The following is a 15145-nucleotide window of genomic DNA, read 5'->3' as shown; positions in this document are numbered from 1 at the left end:
CAAGTATGATGATTCGATGATTTGTTTCAGACATCAACTGGACACAATCTAGGATGCACCCAGGAAGAGTCTCCACAATGGATTATTAGATCAGGTTAGATCAGGTTGGCTTGTCGACATGACCTGTCTTGAGGTGAGAGGACCCTCCCTGACTGAATGTGGGCAGCACGGTTTTACCTGCTGGGCCCTAAGCCAGCTAAGAGTGAAGAAAGGGCACTGGACAGCCCAGCAAGCAAGCAGAAGCAGTGTGTGTCTTCATTTCTCTTTGTTCTCGGATGAGATGTGACTAGCGGTTTTAATTCCTTCCACCTTGACATGGAATTGGAAGTCAAAGTAACCCTTTCCTTTCCTAAACTGCTTTTGGCCAAGATATTTTATCACAGCAAGAGACATGGAACTAGAACAGCTTAGGAAATGAAAGAATATTGTGAAAGACCTTGACAGTCCATTCAGCTTCAAATTCCCTCTCCCCAAATGTGTCTCCTTTTTTCCTTCTGTCCTTCCTTCCTTCTTCCTTCCTTCCTTTTTTCCTTCCTCCCTTCCTTCCTTCCTCCCTTCCTTCCCTCCTCCCTTCCTTCCAGTTTTTCAAGACAGGATTTCTCTGTGTAGCCATGAATGCCCTGGAATTTATTCTATAGACCAGACTGGCCTTGAACACACAGAGATCTGCCTGTCTCTGCCTCCTGAGTGCTAGGATTGAAGGTGCATGCCAACACCAACTAGTTCTTTTTCCTTTTAAAAAGTATTTATTTACCTATTTATTTGTGTGTTTGTGTGTGTGAGTGACAGGTGCATGCAGGTGCCCAAGGAGGCCAAAAGGCATTTGACTTCCTGCAGCAGGACTTACAGGTGGTCATGGGCCCATTGATGTGGATGTTGGGGACCAAACTCAAACCCTCTGGAAGAGCAGCATGTGCTCCTAACTGCGGAGCCACCTCTCCAGCCCCCACCACTCCTTTTCTTTCCTCTCTGAAACATGGTGGATTTCAGAATCAGTCCTTCCCAGACAGAGGGGCAGCTGAGCTCAGAGCACAGTCTGATGCTGGTTTTGATCTCCGCACTCACAGTGGGAGTCAGTCTGTGGAACTCTGGGCACCTCTTTCCTGTCTTTAGGCTTCTATCAGTGCTTATAGACAAGAACAGAGGCAAGGAAGAAGACGTGCTGTTTAGAGATTTTCTCATTCACTGTCCACAGTGCCCAGGACCACAAGACTCATCAGATCAACTCTCCGTGGGAGACTCCAGCATCCTATGACCAGTACCCCACTTATCAGTAAGAATGACATTTACAAGTTTGGGTCGATCAAAAATGAATTTCACTTTCAAGGAATGTTCCCAAAGGGCAGGGGAACACCAGTGTCTCTGTGAGAAAAAAAAAAAAAAAGGATACAAGTCCAACCCCAAAGTAATGGTACTTAAGGCTTAAATTGTGAGGAACTGTATTGTATATTCACGCAAAGTGTAAAAATGTCTGAAGACCATTCTTTACCCGGAATTACCTTTATACAGCCTTTGGGTGCACAGGCAACTTTAAACAAGTGGAACATAGTAGGCCTGGTGTTCTCTAAGTTTCTGGCTTCCTGAAATTGTTGTCCTGAGAAATACTAGCCACTAACCAGGAAGGTTTGAAGAACTCTATGATGTGGGATTCCCCTCTTTATGTTGTGATTATGTTTTATTGCCATTGGTTAATAAAGAAGCTGCTTTTGGCCAATGGCTTAACAGAGTAAAGTCAGGCAGAAAATTCAAACAGAGATGTAGAGAGAGAGAGAGTAGGCAGAGTCAGGGAGATGCCATGTAGCTGCCAGAGGAGAAAGAAAGCTGGCAGTAGGAAACTTGCCAGTAGGCTACAACCTTGTGGTGATGCACAGATTAAGAGAGATGGGTTAATTTAAGATATAAGAGCTAGCTAACAATATGCCTAAGTGATTGGTTGAGCAGTGTTTTAATTAATACAGTTTTTGTGTGATTATTTTTGGTCTGGATGACTGGAAATAAATGAGCTTTTCTGTGTTGCTCTGGGTGTCCTGGATTTAGCTCATGTAGACCAGGCTGGCCTCAAACTCACAGAGATTCACCTGCCTCTACCTCCCAAGTGTTGGGATTAAAGGGTGTGTGTCAGCACCGCCTGGCTTACTGATCACAAAAATTAAGTGATAAATTGATCATGTCAACAAAATAAAAAAGATATCTATGGTGTGAAAATATTCAAAATCTGTTTAGTCAATAAAGTATTTATACTAAGCATATATAAAGATCTCCTACAAATTCTTAATAAAGGCTATCAACTTCTTCATCATCCTGTTAAATAACTCTGGGACCCCAGCCCATGAGATGATGTCACCCATATCCAGGGTGAGTCTTCCTTTCTTTGTTCATTCTGTCTGTGAACACCCTCATGGGCACACACAGAGGTGTGGTTCCACGGTGATTCTAAACCCTGCTCAATTATAATGGAGGCTCCAGAGGCTGAGAGCCTGAGAACTCTCCCTCCAGATGCTCACCTCTTCGCCTAGGTGTCCGTAGTGAGGAGACAATGCCACCACAGTCTCCACTGGGTCATCTCCTGTCAAGGGAATTCGCTCTGTAATTCACACTTATTCCAGTGCTGGGTCCCCTAGAGAAAGAATACTTTCCACACTGACTCAGTACCAGCTCTGGGAAGCAATGTGTCTGCATTTTGTCAAATATTATAATTTACTGTTAAAATAAAATCCTGTTCTCATTAAACCCTAAAGGTTTTTAAGTGCTCACTTTCCACCCTGGAAAACCCTGGAAAACTTCTGGCCTCTATTCTGAGAGAGAGAGCAATCCCCCCACCCCCATAAAACACACACACACACACACACACACACACACACACACACACACACCATCGCCGTCACCAAAAATAACCAAAGGGGGGCACCTACCCCAGTGATCCAGGCTCCAGACAAAACGGGGAGTGATATCCCTTCAGAGCCACAGAGTTCTACAGGGAAGGCCTGGGATACAGACATCAAGGTTTCCCCAGGATTGATCTGACTTTAGTGCCAGAAGTCCTTCATCCCAGGAGATCGTAAGCCCTGAATAAACCAGGATGGTTGCCCACCTAGCAGAAGATCAAGAGCTGCTGGTTGGAGGCTTGTGTCTTTGTCAACCCCCAACTCTCAAGCTGCTTCTGGAGACCCTGGATATGGTGGTTCATACTCTTTCTGCTCCAACCAGTTCACCTGGATTGTATTATCTTTGCTATCAGCCCCCTCCCAGACATACACACATATACAGAAATACACACATACAAGCACACTTACACAGAAACATACACAGACACACATGTAGAGGCACACACAGATATATACACCACATACAGAAAAGCACATAGATGATACACACACAGTCAGCTTCCCAAACTCCATATCTTATTAGGTTTCAACCATACTGTGGTAGCTTGAATGACAAATGCTCCCCATAGTCTCTGGTATTTGGATACTTGGTCCCTGTTGATGGGATTGTTTGAGGAGGCTCAGGAGGGTGTGACCTTGCAGGCGGACATACGCCACTGCGGGTAGGTTTTAAGATTTCAGAGCATGCACCATTCCCAGTTTGCTTTCTGCTTCCTGCTTGTGATTTAAGATGTGAGCTCGAAGCTGTCCTAATGTCATTCCTGCCTGCTGCCATGCTTTCTCACCATGGCAGGGATGGACTCCTATCCCTCTGGAACTGTGATCTCAAAGGAACCTTTCATTTTAATAAGTTACCTTGGTCAAATTGTTATATTAACATATTATTGTTATATATTATACAATATATTGTAATACACATAACATATATTGTATATATTATAATATATAACATAGCATATGATACATGTTATATGTGTTAACATATGTAAAACACAGCAATAGTAACATAACTAAATCACACTTTCTCAGTTGGGCTGGATGAAATGTGCACACCTGTAATCTCAGCACACAGATGGAGAGGCAAGAGACCCTCTTTCAAACAAAGCAAAAAACAAAACACAAAAAAATAATTTCAACCACACCGTGTATCTTGACTTTTTTTGCTTTTTCTTTCCAACAATGTCAGGACACTTCTCAAAGGGATTCACAGTTTAAAAGTCTTTGAAATACTTGAGTTATCTGTGAATTTACTATATTTTGTTTTGTTGTATTATTTTACTTGAGGCAGGTTTTCACTCTCAGCCCAGGCTGGTCTGGAATTCACTATACGAGGTTTTCCCAGAACCCAGAGTTATTATTCTATGTAGCAAAGGGAGCTTGGAGCTAAAAAGATCACCTTGCCGTCTCTGGCCCAGAAACATAATTTTGTTATCATCCAAGTCCTCATAAAATGGAGACAAGAGGTCAAAGGAGGTGAATATCACAGTCATTCTGTAAGACAAAGGAAGGGCCCCCAAGGACTGCTGGCAGCCTGGAAAAAACAAAAGAGGGGAACAAAAGTTACCCTCTGGCACACCATAGGCACCTTGACTTTTGCTAGTAAAGTTATTTCAGCCCCCTGAACTCTAACTCTAACTTGAGCCATTGGAAGCTTCCAAGATGTGAGGACAGCATGGGAAAGAAGGGTACTCAGCAGGAAAAAGAACCAATGCTAGAGGAACCAAGTGGGTTAAGCCATGGGGAAATCCCAGGAGGAGTTCAGACTCCCTCCTGCTGGGAAACAGCCTCCAAATCCCCCAGCCTGGAACCCTAAAATCCCCTGGGCCAGACCCCAGCCCCACCCCGGGCCCCTGGGGTCATCCAGCATCTGCTCCGATGTGCCTGTGCCGACTCTCAGCCTGTACCACTTTGGAATCTGCTGGGTTGCTAGCCTATAAGGCCAAAGGGAAGGAGTACCTGCCATGCCAGCTGCAGTGCATGCTGGGAACAGGGCCAGGCCAATTGTCACAATAATCTGGGCTGCCAGGCACCTATCTAGAGTGAGCTCCTGTGAAGAAGCACTGACTCCAGCAACTTTCAGATCCTGAGTAGGAATCGCTAAAGGCTCCTGAGTGGTGCTACTCGGAGGGCCACAAGTCGCTGAGGCATTTAAGTCACAGGATATGTGTGTGTGTGGGGGGGGTAGAACTGGGCCATGGGTCTTGGGTCACAGGTGTCCCAAGCAGATGTCGCTCAAAAGATGCTGAAATAAACCTAGGTAGACTTGAAATGTTTCTTGCTGGCTCATTTCATTCCAGCCTGAATGACAGGGTGTGGTGTGGGGGAGGGAGAGGTGAGGTACATTTGGTCACAGCCCTTGTTTACTGAAATGGCTTCTCTTGACCGAGAAAAAAAAGTCCCGGAATAAAGGGGGTGGTGGTGTCCTTGGCTTCCTTCAGCTTGCTTCATTACAACAGTCAAAACTGGCCTTCAGACTTAGTTCCCGAAGGCATCAATGACAAATGGAGAACCGCCATCCCTTGGCCATCAGAATCACAGCGCCTTCCTCCCTGTGTGGGCTGTGGGACACAGACAGTGTGTGCCTAACACCTCCGAGGCCAGAAAGCCCAGACTCTGCTCCCCGAAGCCTGGGTCCAGCCACTATGCCTGAAGCGACGGCCCAGACTTTCCCTGACACTGTTGAGCAACGTGAGGCTTTTAACTGCCTTGGGAATTTGGGTGTGCCTCAAATGAGGAACTGAGAGAGGCTCTCACTTCCCAGTTGGGGGCACAGCTCCACTCACAGAGTCCCAGTTCCCAGGCCTGGGAAGCAGGCAGATGGAGCTTCCGTCAGGACCATGAGCCCGGTTCCAGGGGCTGGGGGCCCATTTGCTTCTCTATCAGCTCGTCTTCTCATTTCAAGGGCATGAAGGTGATAACAAGGGCAGCGTCCATCTCTAGCCAGTGTTGGGGCCTCCTCTTCTGCCGGCCTTTGCACACCGCAACCATAGGTTCTCCCTCCATCTGCCTTTAAACGTCTAAGGGCTTTAGGGAATTAGGGTCTAAGGGGGACCAATGGCTGGACTGTGTCATCCTCAGGGCAGCTAGTACGGGAGGCACAGGCATATCCCAGAGAAAGAGGAAGGCTTGACCTTGCCTCAGTTTCCTCCACACTCAGACCACCTCCCTGTCCAGCCAAGTGGCAGACCCGCCAAGACCTAGCATGTGCTGTGTCCTGGATACCAGTGGTTAGATGTGAAAACTCAGGCATTCACCTGCCAGGTTCTAATCCTACCACCAGGTCTTACTTTCTTCCATTTATTGTGGCATTGCTTCAGTTCAGTGCCTCAGTTTCCCCCTCCCTAAATAGTGAGGAGTTTGGACCATTTTAGAAAGCTGTGTATGTGTGAGTAACACAGGAGAGCCCAGGGCCACACCTGGCATGCGGGATGTGAATGAAGCTGAACCTGAACGAGGTCCTCAGACACCAGAATCTGAACCAGCGTGCTAGGCTGCTTACCACGAAGTGAGTCAAGGTCCCTTTTACGTATCTTGCCATGCTCCCCTATGATCTGACATTGGTTCCCAGGCACGAACAGATGGCAAAAGCCTTTCCTGGCACCTCAGTGCGAAGGCCCCTTCCCTGGGGGCTAGCCTTATCTAGGCCCTTCTTCTCTTCTCCCTTATATCTCCAGGGGGCAAGGAACAATCTTCTCCCCCATACGCCAAAGGCGAAACTGAGGATCAGAGAGGTTGGATGGTAAAGTGAGTCAGGGTGGCACTGTGAACTGACCCTTGCCCGCCTGTTATCAGGTCTGTTCACTGTTGTGAGAGGTGGCTGGATGTCTTTGCTGCATAGGCCGGGTAGAGGCAGGTTTAGGAAGCAGGCTAGGTACATAAGGCACTGGAACCAGGCTCTCACATCACGGTTCTCTTAGACTGCTGGGCCTGGACTACCTGGAGGGTAAGTGGTAACACTGTCCCCACACTTCTACCTGCCTGCAAGGACATTCGCCCCCCCCCCCAGTTTCACTTCTGGTAGGTTGGACAGACCCTATGTCTCAAATGCTAGGGCAGTGGTATTCCTTTAAATGATGTCTTCAGATGAAAACAATGGGGTCTCAAACTATTGCCCATTGCCCCAAATGACTAGGTTATTTTTTAATAGCCACATTCTATCAGAACACAGTGGTTCTCCTCTGTGCATCACCGCTGGCTGTTGTTACGCTACACGGCACAGTACGGCGGCTGCGACAGACAAAAGGGCCTACACGACTAAGGACATTACCAGCTGGCCTTCTGAATGGAACTTTGCTGAAAAATCAAAGCTCACTTGAAAGTTTGGTTCTGGAATGCCTTGACAGCACGGGGGAAATTATATTCTGAATCTCTACAGTTTGGACCAATTCAGGTTCTACTGAAGGTGCATCCAGAGTTAATACAGGTGCAGACTGGGGTGGGGGGCGTGTGTTTGTATGTGCGTGTGCGCATGTGTGTGCAAGAATTAGTAGCAGGCAGTGAGCGTACGCTTGTTTATTACTAATGCCGAATTTGAAGTCAGGGTCTCCAAAGCCGCGAATCTGTATGGGATTTGTTAGTTTGCTTACAAAATGTCGTCCAGGTAGTCCAGCAATGGCTTTTTCACACTGGAAAGGCCCAGAATCATGTATCTGTTCAGTCCATGAGACTGGATAGCTCACGGACTCAATGTGGAGTCCTAGAGAGACACTGGCTTCAGTCTATACTGGAATCCCAAAGAAATCAGTTCTAATGTTGGTGAAGAAATGTAGAAACAGGATAGCTGGTCTTGCCAGAAGACGTGAAGCCAGAGAGGCAATGATCAAAGTTTTCTTTTTCCATCTTCTTTTATATGGCCCACCACCAGAGGTCCAGATTTGGTGTGGGTCTTCCTGCCTCAAATAATCTGGTAAAAAATTCCTCACAGGGGTGCCCAGGACTTGGGTTTCAGCTGATTCCAGATTCAGTCAAGTTGATGACAGAGGTTCGCCATTAGAGCTCCTTCCGTCATCCCATACGCCTCAGCTCACTCACAGGGGAGCACAGAGATAGATAACGCCACCCACCTCACAGGGCCGCTCTCGCCAGCAAATGACGTCACATATGAGGAGCTCACCATCTGGGGCCTTTCCAGAGCTCCCAAAACCATTCCCAGGAGCACCGTGGCAGTTCTAGTGAGGGTGCCTAGCATGTGTTAAATGCTCAGCCAGCTCACCCACCCCCACACCAGAATTATCTTAGGCACCCGCCACCGTATTTGGAGCACAGATATCATTTGAATAAAATAATCTCCCGTTTTCTCAGGTACCAGTTTGGGTCATCTCAAGAATGTGACCTTCTGCCAGTTTCAAAGGTGTAGCATTGGTCACTTTACCTGCAAACAGGACCCGCCGGTGCTCTGTGCATAAACCAATGTCAGCAAAGTCCTGGATGTCTCCCATAGACCCTCTGTGACCCCCCAGACAAATGGCAAGGTGTGCATGACTCCCACTGGAGCTAATAATGAGACATTTTGGATTCCCCAGGGTAAACCGGATCAGTCCTGCTTTCTGTCAGCAGTCTCTGCCCAGAGACAAAGGGGTTTATCTGCCTTTTACTGCAGCCAGTTGCCCGTTTTTAATGGGGGGCGGGGATGGAGGGGATTTGCCGAAATGGTTCCTGAGCCACAGGAGGAAAAGAGGGGAAAGGGGTGGGAAGCTGCTCTTTGACTCCAAAGTTGGCGAACTTGCCTCATTAATCAGACCTGTGCTGGAATACAACGTTGCTCATGTTCAGGGAATTAAAACTTGAAGCTCAACTTGTAGCCGGAGGTAACCTGAGTGCAAGCAGCCTGTCTCCCACTGTAGATTTATGGTGTTTACTCAACAGTGGATGGGAACTTTCAGGGAAAGAGCACCTCTCCTCTCTTTTTTCAAAACACATCGTCAGCCCAGAGTGATCAAGTTCCCGATTTAGTGTGCAGAGCGCACACTGGATTTGATCTTCCCTGTTCTGAGCCCAGCTGAAGGGGGAAAGCGGGCAGCTAGCACTGGTGGGAGTTGCCTGGGAGGGCTTTCCTTATCAGAGCCAGCTCCGGCTGCAACCCTTGCTGGGCCTGGGCAGCTCTATAATGGGCCACCTGCACACAGTCTAAAGGTGAACCAGGAACATCGGTCACCTTGCCACGCCACGAGGGACACAGGGAATTCTTCAGAAAAGCCTCCGGTTCCCCTTGTTTTACTTTCGGGTCCTTGGTGGTTTCAGTTCTGAGCAGTGATTGCTGGTGACTTCAGAAAAACAAGGGGTCCCATTTTTCAAGTTTTTCCCACAACAGCCTCACCTGTCAGTCCACGTAAACATCTCCCGAGTACACAGGTTTCAGACTGACGTCCTTTCTGGAAAAGATTCCTTTAAGACATCTCACAAGGAGCTTTCCTGCAACTATGCTTGGACATGAAGCTTGTAAGTGTGGGAGCCTATAGTACTTCCAGATCATCTCTCCCTACAGGCAGGCAGGAGGGGGCTCTCCCACTCCTACCTTGCCTTCTGGTTGCCTTGGGCCTGGGGTAGTGGAGATAATCATCCAGCTGTTTCAAATTAACCTAACATTTTGAGCCTTCTTGTTAAACAAACCCATCCTCTGCAAGCCATTACAAAAGCATTTTATGAACACAGGCTTACAAAGGCTTCCTCAAGCTTACCATTGTCCAGAAATTTTGCACTGACTGATATTCTATGTCAACAAGAAAGGCCACGAGTAGGAAAATGAAGGAAGATTCTATCACTTACAGCAGTTCTCACCCCCTTTATGTGGGGAGCCTGGTTGTTGGAGGGCACAGAATAGTTTGCTGGCAAAGCCAGAGTCCTCCCAGACCTGTTCTCTAAGTGAACTGCAGAGGACCAGAGACCTCACAGTAGCTAGTTTTCCTGCAGGGCAGGCTGGCACGCTTTTGTGCTCCTGGACCTGGAGAGCAGGAACGAGGATGCTGATAATTTACAAGCAGAGATAAGATAGGATTTAGAGGAGGAGGTCAATCAGATAAAAATGCCACACACAGACTTGGAATGGAGCTGAGTCTTCCGTCTGTCCTGAAAGGAAAAAACGGAGAAGGAAGAAGATGAGCGCAGCTCGCAGACTTCTGGCAACCTGCCTGTTTTTAACACACTGTGGTTTAGTTCAATCCATCTTTAAACAAGGTAGAGTGACTCATTTCGTCTTTTCTGCTTCCTTTTTCTCTTCTGCCTCCATCAAAGACGTGAAGGATGTAGTCACGATGCCCTCAGCTTACCTTCCAACAGGAATAGCCTTTGAGAAACTGACCTTACCAGAATTAGCCGAATGGGCACATGCATTGTGGGATGAGGAGAGAGTGAGGCCCAGAGGCTCCGGTTGGTCTTGGGGGCCTCTGGACTCACCCTCATCTGTGACTTGACCGTGACTGAGGTTACAAAGAGCCTCTTTCCCCACCAGTTCCAAAGCACATTAGGGACCTTGTGTTTTGACAACACCTCCCTGTATCTTGAAAGTCAAGAAACTGTATCCTCAAGGAACAGTAAAACTGCATGGCAGGCGTAAAGAAAGCCTTCCTGGGGGAAGCTAGTGGGGTAATCTAGTTTGGGGTGGACCTTGCTGTTCTCACAAAACAGTCTTACAGGATGGCTTGACACAGCAGTCTCCTTCAGCCTCCTGCCTGGAGAGAGAGAGAAGGCCTTTGAGCCTAAAAATGGCCCTTGCAGCCTGCTCTTCTCTTCTGTCATAATCTCGGAATTTACGTGTGATAGGATTGAAGCCAGACAGTGACAGTAGATCAGAACCAATGGGGAGTGAAGTTCTGAGCTACTGTTGTGCACAACCAGCCCCAACATGGCTCATTTTTTCCTATTCACTTCTTGAAAAAAGAACAAAACAAAAGCTTAGATTCTTTTTAAATTTTGCTTGTATATTGTTCTGCGCTGTTTCATCAGAGACTGTCTCCAGGTAATAAGCCCTCACCTTTTGCCTACAGACTTTGCTCTCTTTGAATGGGTATATTTATACATTTTAATCATTTTAATTTCCATAAGTTAAAATTAAACTTTTTTGGTTTTGGTGACCCAGAGCTTTCTGAAGCAGAGTTGAAAAAGATTGCAAAGGTTGTCAATCATGCAAGAGACTGACACTTAGCTCATTCTTTAAAAAAATCTTTTTCATTCTTCTTATTTCCTCAAAAGTTGGTTCTCAGAAAACAATTCATTTACTGTATGTGCCCTATTTACCAGCAAGGTTAAAGGTTCAGGAAAAGAAAGGCTTCAAAATATTTACATTAAGGCAAATGGTTCTGAGGGCAGGAGCTGGCCTTGTCTGACACAAGCTGGGGAAGCAGGATGGCCACGAGTCAGCCCATCCTCTTGCTCCCCCGCTATTTCTCTTTTTTTTCCCCTGAGAATGTGATCCTCTTTTCTTCTTCCTTGTAATGCCCGTCCATCACAGCTAAGGTCCTTATGACTCCAGAATATCTTTCTGCTGAACATGTCTACATTTTCTACTGTATTCATTTTTCCAAACAAACAATTTGGTGAGTGAACGTAAATAATGTGTATGGTGGTCAGCATGGTGAGCCTTTGCCTTTACGCCAGGTATTCTGCTCAGAGCTAATGCATTAGAACAGTTTCCCATGCTGATGTGGTGTTAGGCATATCTTCTCTAGTTTGTGGATTTGCAAAGCAACGATCTGGCTGCGCTACTGCACACGTCCATCACACATGCACACAACTACTATACACAGCTATCACACACACATGCACAGAGTTACCATACACAACTATCACACACACGTGCACACGGCTAATCTACACAACTATCACACATATATGTACATGGCTACTAACCACAACTATCAAATACACATGCATATGGCTACTATGCACAGCCATCACACACACATGCACATGGCTAACATATACAACTGTCACATACACATGCGCATGGCTACAATACACAACTATCAGACACACACGCACACGGCTAATATACACAACTATCACACATGTACATGGCTACTAACCACAACTATCACATACACATGCATATAGCTACTCTACACAGCCATCACACACACATGCACACAGTTACCATAGGCAACTATCACATACACATGCACACGGCTACCACACACAACTATCACACACACATGCACATGGCTACTATACACAACTATCACACACACAGGCACATGGCTACTATACACAACTATTACACACACATGCACATGGCTACTATACACAGCCATCACACATGCTCAGGGCTTCTATACACAGTCATCACACATGCACACGGCTACCATACACAACCATCACACTTGCACAGGGTTACTATACACAGTCATCACATATGCACATGCTACTGCTTACATCTACAGACACCATGTACCACAAAAGTCATACCCATTTACACCCAGTGCAGATACCACACACATGAACCTGACATACTTATACCCACATTATACATGTATCACATTTCTAGGCACACACTCACATATGTGTGCATGTGTGTGTGTGTGTGTGTGTGTGCCATAGATGTCTACACTTACACCTACCCTCGGACCTACCCACACAGGCATGGGTATACAAACATACCCAAGTACACACATGCTGCAGACATGTATCATACAGCCATACCCACATATGCACCATAGACATCTATTCCATAGACACTCAGTATCAAATATGCAGTCTGCATCATCATATGAATCACACCCTGTGTCACATGTACACAAGCACAATACTCATATGACCATATCTCCCTCCTAACACACACACACACACACACTTAGGTACCCACACTCATTCCCCATTCTCACTCCTCAAGATCAGCTCTGCTTTTGTTGAGCAGCCCTACAGGCACAGGCAAGCTTCCCGATAGCCTGCTCCCTTTTAAAAGGACAATGTGGTATTAAGTGGCTACCATTTGCAAAGTAACCAGAGTTGAGGAAGCCTGAGCCTAAGGAAAGATTTCCACCGCAGGTCAGCCCTGCTCAGACAGGGCTTCTCTGAGCATGAATAGGAGACAGTGATTAACTGAGGAATATTATTTTTTGTTTGGTTGGTTTTTTGAGAGAGGATTTCTCTGTAGCTTTGGAACCTGTCCTGGAACTAGCTCTTGTAGACCAGGCTGGCCTTGAATCCACAGAGATCCGCCTCTGTGCTAGGATTAAAAGCATGTGTCATCACTGCCCAGCTAGGAATATTAATTTTTAATAGGCATGAACAAACTATCCTGAGCAAGTTGGGAGCTGTGAACATCTAGAAAGGCCTAAAAGTCCAAAATGGCAGGATCGTGATTGGTATAGAGGGATGGTTGCAGACCAGTAGCCATTTTGGATGGTTTGTTTTTCCTTTCTCTTGTTTGCCCTCCTCAGAGGCCAGCAGTGACTTGCGTGGAAGTCTTTTCATAGTTTATCATCCATGCCTGTCCCTGTGTTGTTGCCGGTTCTCAGTGTTTTTCCCACCCTAACCAGCTGCAAGGGAGCGGCTCGTCTGGGGCCCAGGAGCCTCTGCCTGTCTGGCCACGCCACCACTTGGTCTAGAACCCTGTAGAATCACTGACTGACTCAGCACTGACAGCCAAGAGCAGATGTGGCCTTTGCCCTTTTGAAGTCCCCTGGGAGTCAGTGGAAGTGGTTGATTCTGGTGCCAGTGGTCAGAGCTGGGGCCTCTACCATTTTGACTCAGAGGGCTACAGCAAGCCGAACCCAGAACTGCACAGATCACTGAACTAGCAGTTTTGCCTTGATATCCTTGACCACACAGAGGCCTTGGGAAAGGTTGCATGGCAGGCAGATACCCTGAGCCCAGACACTTTGGATTTCGAGCCAGGGCACACCACCATGAGTCAGCTGTGTGACAGGAGGTAGACTGATTCTGGGGGAAATTTGGTTTCCTTAACCTAAATGAAGATAATACCGCCTCCAGAGCCTCTGAAGAGACTCTGAACTAATGTTGGAAGCCCCCAGAAGAGAGCAAACCAGAGCCTCAGCCTGGGTAGCCAGCATGGTTGTTAGAGGCGACCATTTACAAACCTGTCTATGAAGATGCTCAGCACTGACACACGGGGCCTCTGAATGAGACCTGGCCTCAAGAAGAATGGCCATCGAGATCCTTTCCAGCCTTGAGATCAGGCTGGCTTCTCAGATCCTGCTAAGTCAAGTATAAAATGAAACACGCCCATGATTACAGACGTGAGAACCCAGAGGGTGGGCGGGTGGATGCCAAGAGGTAAATCAAGTCTAGGACTTGGAGACTACAGTCCATCTTAGTCACGGTGAGTCAAGGCCACACTTTCCCTCAGCTGCATAAAGGCAAACTGACCTCAAGAGTACTTTAGCATTAGGAAAAGATATGTGGTTCTAGAAAGTTCAACCAGAGCCGTTTGTCAGCAAAGAAAACCAAGGGACCCTGCCAAGACTGTGAGACCTTCATCGCATCTCGACAACTTCATCAAAGAACTCAGTGAGCTTCCTCTGAAAGGAACCAGTCGAGTGAGCTCCTTCTGCCTCCAAAATCCCCTGTGGGCCAGGGGAGGAGAAGAAATTGTTCCCATGGAAGTTTTCAGCCCACCCCCCACCCCCAGGGTTTGCTTTCTCTTCCTGGCATCTTTGTGAAAACATGGGATCAAAGAGCCCCGCTTTGGCAGGAGTTGCCTAGAGCCCATGCCACACGCGAACCCTTTCTCCTCAGATGTGCACAGGGCCCTGGGCTTAACCACAGTCTTGCTGTGGTTGGCATATATGCAGATCTAGCCTCGCGCCAACCTGCAAACCTTTCAGAGGGGCTGATCTGGGAGGGAGAGGCAGGGGTCGAAAGACTGGGAACAGGTATTTCCCAAAGACACTTATTCACAAAGCCTGCACCAAACCAGACCGTCTCCCACTTCTAGGAAAGCCCGGGGAAGGAGCGAAACTGGACCACAAGGTTTTGGGAAGAATCTGGTGGTCTTGAGGAGGCAACATAAGCTCTCTGAGAGAAAGTCATTCCATGCTAACCTCATTTCCTGTTTTGACGTGCTTCACCAGCACAGGCGATTAGGGGAATGCCCCAGAAAGTGTGTCTTACTTTCAGTAAAGCATTTGAAAGCCTCTCCTTTTATCCTATCTGTGCATGGTTCAAGATGACCTTGAGACTCGCATTCACGGTTGGCCAGACCAGACACCCCCAGAGACAACCAACCCACGACCTCGTGGCATGGTGGTCCTGCTCACCTATTGACCAGGCCACTCAGAAGATCCTAGATTCATAGGTGTTTCCTT

General features: G+C 47.2%; 1 long non-coding RNA gene across 10 annotated transcripts in view; it reads right to left on the bottom strand.

The window, feature by feature from the left end:
* The window catches only part of LOC125416526 (uncharacterized), a 115639-nt gene that overhangs the window by 39230 nt on the left and 61264 nt on the right, over window positions 1-15145 (bottom strand). For 4 of the 10 annotated variants that reach the window (XR_015739089.1, XR_015739090.1, XR_015739083.1 and 1 more), the window contains exons 3-5: window positions 9202-9950; window positions 4282-4416; window positions 2505-2566 (exon numbers count right to left, since the gene is read on the bottom strand). The exons of 2 other annotated variants lie outside the window; for them this stretch is intronic. This is a non-coding gene — a long non-coding RNA (uncharacterized LOC125416526). The remainder of the gene's footprint in view (window positions 1-2504; window positions 2567-4281; window positions 4417-9201; window positions 9951-15145) is intronic. 4 more of the 10 variants (XR_015739085.1, XR_015739086.1, XR_015739088.1 and 1 more) reach the window with 4 other exon arrangements.

This window comes from Myodes glareolus, chromosome 10 (genome assembly GCF_982192425.1).
Source record: "Myodes glareolus chromosome 10, mMyoGla1.1, whole genome shotgun sequence".
In the NCBI taxonomy this organism is placed as follows: Eukaryota; Metazoa; Chordata; class Mammalia; order Rodentia; family Cricetidae; genus Myodes; species Myodes glareolus.
The sequence above is the reverse complement of the archived record's forward strand: the minus strand, read 5'-3'. Positions and strand labels throughout refer to the sequence as shown.